This window comes from Chinchilla lanigera, unplaced genomic scaffold (assembly GCF_000276665.1).
Source record: "Chinchilla lanigera isolate Chin_1 unplaced genomic scaffold, ChiLan1.0 scaffold00058, whole genome shotgun sequence".
Classification (NCBI taxonomy): Eukaryota; Metazoa; Chordata; class Mammalia; order Rodentia; family Chinchillidae; genus Chinchilla; species Chinchilla lanigera.
In genome coordinates this window covers 9,601,792-9,610,798 of record NW_004955459.1, presented here as the reverse complement: position 1 = coordinate 9,610,798, position 9,007 = coordinate 9,601,792, and the positions used below count along the sequence as shown (strand labels likewise).

Genomic DNA, 9,007 nt, shown 5'->3' with positions numbered 1-9,007 from the left:
CCCAGCTGCCGAGCCGAGAGGGCGGAGCCGGGAGGCCGGAACACGTGCGCGGCCGGTCACGTGGCCGGCCGGAAGCGCGCCGGGGCCAGGCGTGCAGGGGCCGGGCCGGTGCGGCGTCTAGGAGGGGAGCGCTGCGTCAGCTCCGCGGCCGCCTTGATGGGGGCCCGCGCCGCCCGCCCTCATTCCGTACCCGTTCCAGAGGCACCTGCTTTGTGCCACGCCGGCAAGGGCCTAGCGCGCTGCCGACTCCTGCCCAGCCACGGGGCTGCGAGTGGGCCGCGACCTCTGGCAGCCGCTTCCTGGCGACGGCCGGAACCTGGAGGCGGGACTGAGCTCACATCCTCCCGGGGGCGGGGCCTGGCTGGCCTGGGTGGGTGGGGCTGCGGGCGTGTCTCTCCGCGCAGGCCCCGCCCTCCCCGGCTCCGCGGGCACCTGTCTGACAATGGGGAGCTCGGGTCTGCATGAGCAGAGGCGAGTGGCCGGCGCGTGTGGGAATCTGTGAGCCGGAGGGTGAGGGCCCTAACCGTGTGACTGCCCAGGACGCATGTACACGTGTGCCAGACCTGTGTGGGCGCGCGTGAGTGGCGGCGGGCTCGGCCGCGCGGTTGCGAGAGGCAGGGTGTGCGGGCAGAGAGAGTGCCAGCGCGGCTCCAGGGGCACAACTCCGCCTGGCGGGGGCAGCACGGTTCTCAGGCTGCCTGCAAATGGCTGTTCCCAGAGCCTAGGCTGCTGCGGTGACCGGCCTCTTTCTTCCAGAAGTGGAGGGCAGGTGCTGGGAGAGTAATAGGCCCCCGCATTGCCCAGAGCGACGTCTTGATAAAGCAGGTGAGAAAACTGGACCTGGATAGGGGTTCTTCCTGCTCCAGGTCGCTCCAGGAGGTTAGCCCAAGAGTTGGGACTTAGCTTCAGGGCTCCTAACCCCAAGTCCCTTATCCCCATTTTGACATATTTGACCGGTCTGGATCTGATTCTCGCAGACCAGTGTTAGGAAAAGTGCTGAACCAGAGGTCAGTAACATTAGGTTCTAGTCCAGGCCTTGCCAACGTGCAGCTGAGAAAAGGAAGCAAATACACCCATTTCTTTTTAGGCTGTTTCTGGTCTGTTAATCTGGGGGTTCTGATCACCAAGGACCAGCAGAGCTGTAGCAAGTCTGTGATTTGAAGCACGCTTTCATCTCTCACCAGTTGGGCAGACCCCAGAGGATTCCTCTCTCTCATCTCCACTGTCCCCTGTTCAGCAGAGTCAGGTTGCTTGTCCTTCCTGGCTTTTAGGTTCCCTAAAGTGGGTATGACAGAAAGTCCCGGGCTCTGAGGTAGGGTGGAGAGGTTAGCAAGATTGCCGGTGTCTCTGTGGGGTAACAAGGAAGGACTTCTGGAGAGGAGGTGCGCTTCTGCAACCCACAAGCCCTGTTCGCAGCCCACCCAGAGGAAAGTGGAGGTCTCTGTCAGGACCCAGGAGCCTACTTTCCGCGGACTTGGTGGACATCAGCAGGGTACTCACAGAGCGCGACATGAGGAGGCCAGGCCCAGCGCTCGAAGTTCTCCCAATCTCACCAGCTCCCCGCTCAGCCACAGGCAATGGGGAGGCCCTGAGGGAGCCGCTTCCAGCTGAGTGAGTGCCACCAGTGTTCAGGTTCAACCCGGAATGTAGGTCTGAGATGGGTCTTCAGGGCCCCCAGTTTCTGTGAGTCACTGTGGGAAGATTATCCGGGTGGAGCTCTAGCCTTTCTTCCTCCACCACCACCCTCTTCCCCAGCCAGAGTTGCTCTGATCTGTCCTGCATACTGGCCTTTTAGGTATGATTCCTTTCAAGAAGGATATGTCAGCTAAAACAATTGTTTTTTTGAAAACTGAACATCCCTAAACCTGTTGTTACCTCTTCAGCTGTGAAATGGGCTTATAGAAACCTGTGGACTTGTTTTGAGGCTTAGGAGAATGAATACATGGAACTTTACATCTGGAGATACACAAGCAGTTAATATGACCCCCACGGGAGAGTACAGCAGCCCACAGGGAGGTGGCAGCTGAGCCAGGTCCTCTGGACTGTGCTAGAACAGTTAAAAGTCCGCTCCAGTCTTCAGGAGGAGGTAACCTCAGGGCTTCTGTGCCAGCTTCCTGGCAAAGATGGGAGTTCGGAAGCTGCTTTCTGTCTGTTGAGTCTTCCCTTCAGGACAAATGCATGGCTCCTTCTTCCAGGAAGGGGGCCTTGGGGTGTCCTGTCATGGTGCAGTGTGTCCCTGCTGCTCTGCTCCCAAGAAGGGTCAGAGGCAGCTTCTGGTGTGTGTGCAGCTCCTCCACTGTCCCCAGCTGGCACTCCTGGACCCGCAAGCCTGGGCCCTCTACCTTGTACGTTGGACTCACCTCCTCTGCTATTTTAGCTTTATTTAGCTTTAGAGAAAAGCTCAGGGACTTGCTCTTGTCTTTATTTACCTTTAAAGCTAAATAAATGTAATGTTTGCTGTGTGCCAGGTGCTGGATGGCACACCACTCCTGAGGCAGGCACACAAACCAAAGTGTAAATTCATCTATTTTCAGAGGGGTGTGGGGTGTGGCGCTGCAGCACTGCAGCTTCCCATGCAGCCGTGCCTTTCTCAGGTTGGGGTTCATGGAGTTTGTGGAGTGTGGGCCCAGGGGATGGCTGACATTGTTCAAGGGTCACTGTCCTGAAGGATAGGGACATCCTAGGAGCATCTCTCCCCCGGCATCTCTCTCCTGCAGGGTTGGCATCTTCAGTCCCACCTCCCCTGTCAGACCTCTGAGCCCTCCAGAGCTCACCCAGGCCCACTGCTGGCCAGGGCCCCTGAGGCCTGGGTGCCAGCTGGGCCAGTCTGCAGTTGGCTGCCCTTCCCCCAAGTGGTCTGCACATGATCCTCCTGTCCCTGGGCCTAGTGTTCTTTTTGGGAAGGGTCCACCTTGCATAGCCATCCCTTTCTTCCTGTCACAGGACTCCTGACTGGATTGGGTCTGTTTGACTGCATGTCCCCCCGAAATTCGAGCCCTAGACACCCTGCTGGTGCTTATGTTGTGGCCAGTGTTCTTTCTAGGAATATTGGCTGAATGGGTGGGTGAATGAATTCACTCCTCCGCATGACTGTCCTCATGTTGCCACGTCCCAGGGTCTGAACTGTCCACTCCTTGGACAGGGAACCTTTGTTGGATAGCTTACACACGAGTCATTTCCCATGAGCACTCTAACAAATTGCCACACACTTAGTTTAAAATGGCATCCACTGATTATCATCTCCCAGTTTCCAAGAGTTCCAAGTCCAGCCCAGCCGTCCTCTGACCGTCTCAGGAGGCGGAAATCGAGTTGTTGGAGCCCTGATGGTGACTCTGCTTCTGAGTTCTATGTTGGTTGGCTTCAGCCCCATGGGGTTGGAGGACTGAGATCCCTGTTTGCTGGCTGCTGGCTGGGTCCCTGCTCACCGCCATTTCCTGGCTTGTCGAGTCCCACACAGGGAATTTCTGTGGACTCTGCTACGCCTCTCTTCTGCCCTCCCCTTTTTAAGGGCTCATGATATTGCATTGGGCCCACCCAGCTAATCCAGGATCATCTCCCCATTTTAAGGGCAGCCTTGTAGTGACCTCCATTCCATCTTCAAAGTCCGTGGGACCCTGCTCAGCCCCAGCTGCAGGCCCAGCTCCCTGTCCCCACCCCAGCAGGGCCACTGCTGTCCTCCTCAGCTGCTTCTCTCCTGAACTGCTCTGGGAGAGCCTGGGGTTGCAGGGAGAGAATGAGCCCTGACCTAGTGCCACTACACTGTCACAGTGAAAGATCCCCAGCTCACATTTGGTGACCCCTGGGTATCCTCATAGCCTGGAGCCTGGTCTCCAGTCAGGATCCTCATATCCCCGTTGCTCAGGACACAGGATGCCCTCGCTGAATGTGCTCCAGGCACAGGTTTGGGGCCGGGAAGGGCCAGCCCAGGAGGACCAGGGAAGCTTCCCTTCTAACTACGTGTGCGTTTATCACATCACCTGTTTCTGGAAGCCAGAGTCCATCTGGCCCCTTCTGTCAGCCTAAGGGCCCACCAGTACCCCTCAGCCCGCGTCCCTGAGTGCACCACGCTCTGGCCTCCACCTGCAGTAGCCACGTCCTTGCCTCCCCCATGCCAGCACCCACCTTCCCCCCTGCTGTGGAGGCCCCAGGCTGCTGTGGGAATCCCAGCTCTGTGACCTTGGCGAGTAACCGTCTGTGGTCCCCATCTGTGAGATGGAGATAACCTCCTGTAAGCAAGGGCAAAACAAAACAATGTATGAAAGCCCTGACTGGCAGGGTTCCCGGCCCACGGGGGCGTTTGTTACCAGAGGGAGATCTCGTCTCAGGCACATTTAGGTGGCCCAGTCTCTCAAAGACCTGAGCCCGTGGTCTTGGGACGCCAGAGGGTGCTGCCATTCTGTGTGCTCGTCTGGCTCCCTGGGCTCCTGTGACTCTCCAAGGGCAGCGACTCACCTCATCTCTGTATCTGCAGCATCTAGCACAAGCCAGATGTGCCAGGTGTATCCAGGAACAAGCATGTGGGCAGGAGGGTTCGAGCTCATGTGGCGTCTGTCCTGTCCCTGGGCGGAGCAGCAGAGCACAGCTCACTGACAGGTGTCCCGCTTGCAGGGAGGCCTAGCCAGCCTTGCACAAGAACCTCCTGGAGCACTGCCCCTCCTGTTTGCACTGGGTCAGTGTTTCAAACACTCCCAGGTCACCGGGAGCTAACATTGATGGGCTGTGGTGACAAAACCGAGAAAACATTGACCGCGGTGCCCTGCTCACCCTGCTGCTACCGGCTGTCTACGGAGCCCTCTGTTGGTCCAGCCGGCACCCAGCCCTGTCCCGTGGGAATGCTGACCCGGAGGAGCCGTGCTCTGGTGGGGACCGTTGGACTTAGACTCGTTTGTGAGCAACTTTTCCTCGATGTGTTCATTCCTTAGCTCATGTATCGATGGCATATTTATGGTTTATCTCACATGCAGCGTAAAGCTTTCCCTTCATAGCCAGGCCTCAGTTTTCATCTTTTTGTTTTGTTTTGTTTTTATTAGTACATGTTTGTAGTGCATATTTACATTCCTTGTGAGGAATTGGTACGTGCACACAACACATCTCAGCGCCTTTCTTTCATACCCCCATCTCCTGATCCTCTCCCCTTTTTTGTACATGTTTTCCATACATAAAGCTTCCATTTCTTGTGTGGGCTTGGTACATGGACTCCCTACATGTTCATTCCTTTTTTCATCCCCTTTCCATCCCCTTCCTCCTGTTCCTTTATCTCTTGATCCTCTTCCCCCTTGAGAAAGTTCTACCTCTCTACTCCTATTATCTATCTCTTATTTTGCTCTTTACTTATTCTTTGGGTTTATCATCTCGGAGAAATCATGTGATATTTAACCTTGTGTGTCTGACTTTTTTCACTCAACACTGTGATCTCAAGATGCATCCATTTTCTTACACATGACTCAAGTTTATCTTTACGGCAGCGTGGTACTCCGTTGTGCATAAATACCACACTTTCTTTATCTATTCATTTATTGATGGATATAGGCTGCTTCCAACATGTAGCTGTTATGAATTGTGCTGCTATAAACATCCATCACTGTAATGTGATGTCTTTAACTCTTTCATGTAGAAGGCTCATGTATTAATTTAATGAATATGAGTCAAGCACCTGCTTTGTGACCAGGCACTGTCCTGGACTCATATGCATAGCAAACTCTTCCCATGGCTTCTTCTGCACTGGTTCCATGTCAGTTCTGTCACCTCTTTTAAGATGCCCTCTCTGACCACCCCACCTGAAGTTGTCCTCCTCTCTACTTATATTACTATTTTATTTCTCCTGTGTCTTATATGCCCACTAAGTCTATGCTCACTTAAGAAAAATCTAGAAAATGTAGTCATTTAAAGAAGGGAAAATCTGATCTTACCATCTAAGAAAATTATTCTGAGCATTTTACTGCTTTTCCTTCCATGATGTCTGTAAAGGGATATAGTTAACTACATACTACTTGACTCTGCTTGTTTCCTTAACATTAATTCTAAGACTAACTTATTTTTCTATTTTAACAGCTCTTTTTTTCTATTTTAACAGCTTATTTTTCTATTTTAACTGCCCTGACTAATGTAGTTGAACGCCTTCCTTAGGCAATGTCTGCCTGTGTTGAAATTGGGTTCTTCCAGAAGGAGATTGTGTTTGCTCTGTCACCTAGGGCTCTATCACCTTGAAACAACTTAGCTAGCAGTGTTTTCAGACCTCTTCGTGCATGTGCAGGCTCAAGGCTGTGTGAACACTGGTTTATTTACACACCAAGGCAGTTGTTCCCTCCCTGTACTCGGAGCCATGGCTGAGACCTGGGGGTTTCCTGTCTGACTTTCTGATTGGGCGGTTTATCATTCTCCTCATTCCAAAGAAATAACCCTCAGTGGTCCCAGTTCTACTTAGAGGTCTCTTGTTAGATTGTCCATCGTGGCTATTATTTTCCTTCTTTCATGATATGTGAAATAGTGTCCTGTGTTATAATCAGCAATGTTTTAAATGTGATAAAATGCCATCGTTAGAAACATTTCTCAGATTCCTATGCACACATAACATCTTTTTGGTGACCAGGTTAATATTCCATCCCAGAATTCTCCAGTCCTTTATTCCCTCAATCACGTATGTATTTGGGTTTTTCTGTTGTTTTTTGTTTCCGAGATAAGGAGACTGTGTCTTACATGCATATTATTTTGCATTTAGCTCATTTTGGGCAGATTCTTAGAAATGTACTTGCTGGGTTGGGGGAACAAATATTTGAAAACCCTTTGGTACATAAAGCCTAGTGCTTTTGAAGGTTGATTTTCTTTTTTTCTTCTGTATCGTATTTGCAGAGGTAGAGTTGGTACCACTACCAGCTGGGGTGTGAATGTGCCTCTACTAAAGTAGCTGGTAGAGCTCATATAGTCTGGAAAACTCCACAGAGAGAGGAACTAAAATTAATGGGGGTAAGAGGCTGAAATCAAAGGTAGGCTCACGTATAGGGCTGTGTAAGATTAAATGTCAACTCAAAATTTGGAGTAGTTTAATGTGTGTCTCTGAGTGCACACCTGTGGATTAGTGGTTTATTTGGGGCCAGATCACAAGCTCTAAATGTTAAGAACCAATAAAATGAGCACTAGAATAATTGAGGCATCCAAATATAAAGAAATGTTATTCAAAGAAAATATTTGTGTTTGGTGGTGGAAGGGAATCTTTGGAATTGTGGAATATTATTAAATTAATAATAGGCACTTCAAATATTAATTAGTTGCATTTAAATTGATGCTGTGCTATAAAATATTTTATGCAGTTTGCACACACAATTTAAGCTTTCTTCCCTAGTCTTGTGATACGTTTATATGTAGATGTCCCCTAATGCTTCATGCACTCATAGGTGGGCTTTTGGGAGGTGACTGGACCATGGGGACATGATAATCATCAGTGTATTAATCCACTAAGTAGCGTATAGCTAAATATGGTGTTGAAAGGTGAAACCTGGTTGCTGGAGGTGGATCACTGGAGGCGTGGCCTGGGAGGGTGTACCTCCTTTGATCTCTTGCTGCTTCCTGCCTACCCTGCCATAGACTGTTTCTCCTCTGCTATGCTCCTCTGCCATGCCATGTTAGCTTGGAGCCAGCTGACTATAGATTGAAATCTTTATAAACTGTGAGCCAAAATAAATCTCTCCTTTTAATTTATAGGTGTTAGGTATTGTGTCTCAGCATCAAGAAAGTAACTAAGACATCTTGATTATGCTAATAATTTATTCAGTAAAAGCTTTTTTTGCTCAGCCCTGTCCTCCCCTGGATTTGTTCAAAATTCTGACATAGTATGACATGCATGAATGTGTTTACTGGGTCAAAAATAGAAATCTGAAAAATTTTAACCCTAATTTCACTTTGGGTTGCATATCATTCTTTCATTTTGTCTGGTGCAAAATAGCAAAAACTAAGCAAATTTAAAATCTTCTGCATGTTACTGAGAATCAGGCCCTGGAGTTGCCCCATGAGCAGTATGAGGCACTTGCTTTGAGAGACATTCTAGCAGTACGGAAGACCAACAGCACAGCCAGGTAATGCCAGAGCCACAGGAGCCCAGCATTGTCCACACCAGAGCTTTGGGGGCTTCTTGTTTCACAGAAAAAACGACCACAATTTGAAGAACAACAATAGAAAGGAACCGTCAAGAAGAGCAAGCAATTAAACAAATAGGAAAAGTAGGAAACCAACAGCAAGTAAATAACATGACAATGATAAGTCAACACATATTGGTTATGACCATAAATGTAAATGGCCTCAATTCACCAGTCAAAAGAAACAGACTGGCAGTGTGGATTAAGAAACAAAATCCAACAATATGCTGTATACAGGAAACACATCTTACTCAAAAGGAAATCCATAGACTGAAAGTCAAAGGGTGGAAAACAATCCTCCATGCAACAGGAACCCAGAAAAAAAGCAGCTGTAGCTATTATGTTTGCAAATAATGTAGACTTCAAACTGAGAGCAATCAAAAGAGATAAAGAATGTCACTACGTACTTGTTAGGGGAAAACTGCAAGAGGATGACATAACAATCATAAACATGTATGCACAAAATATCAGAGCACCAAACTATATAAGACAAATCTTAACAGACATGAAAACCCATATAATTAATAACATTATTGTAATAGGGGACCTCAACACCCCTTTGACACAAAGAGATAGGTCAATTGGACAAAAAATCAGCAAGGAAATAATAGATCTGAACCAAATCTGTGAACAAATGGACTTAGTAGATGTACACAGTGCTTCACCCCACAACATCAGAATGCACATTTTTCTCAGCTGCACATAGGACTTTCTCTAAAATAGGCCACATTCTAGATCATAGAGCATACCTACCTAAATGCAAAAGAACTGAAATTATCCCATGCATATTATCTGACCACAGTGCAATGAAATTGGAAATTAATGACAAAAGGAACTGCAAAAATTCCATAAACACTTAGAAATTAAACAGCAACCTC

The 9,007-nt window shown here is 49.2% G+C and overlaps 1 pseudogene; it reads left to right on the top strand.

Moving 5' to 3' along the window:
• The first annotated feature begins 421 nt into the window (after positions 1 to 421).
• The window catches only part of LOC102016674, a 27,299-nt pseudogene continuing 18,713 nt past the window's right edge, over positions 422 to 9,007 (top strand).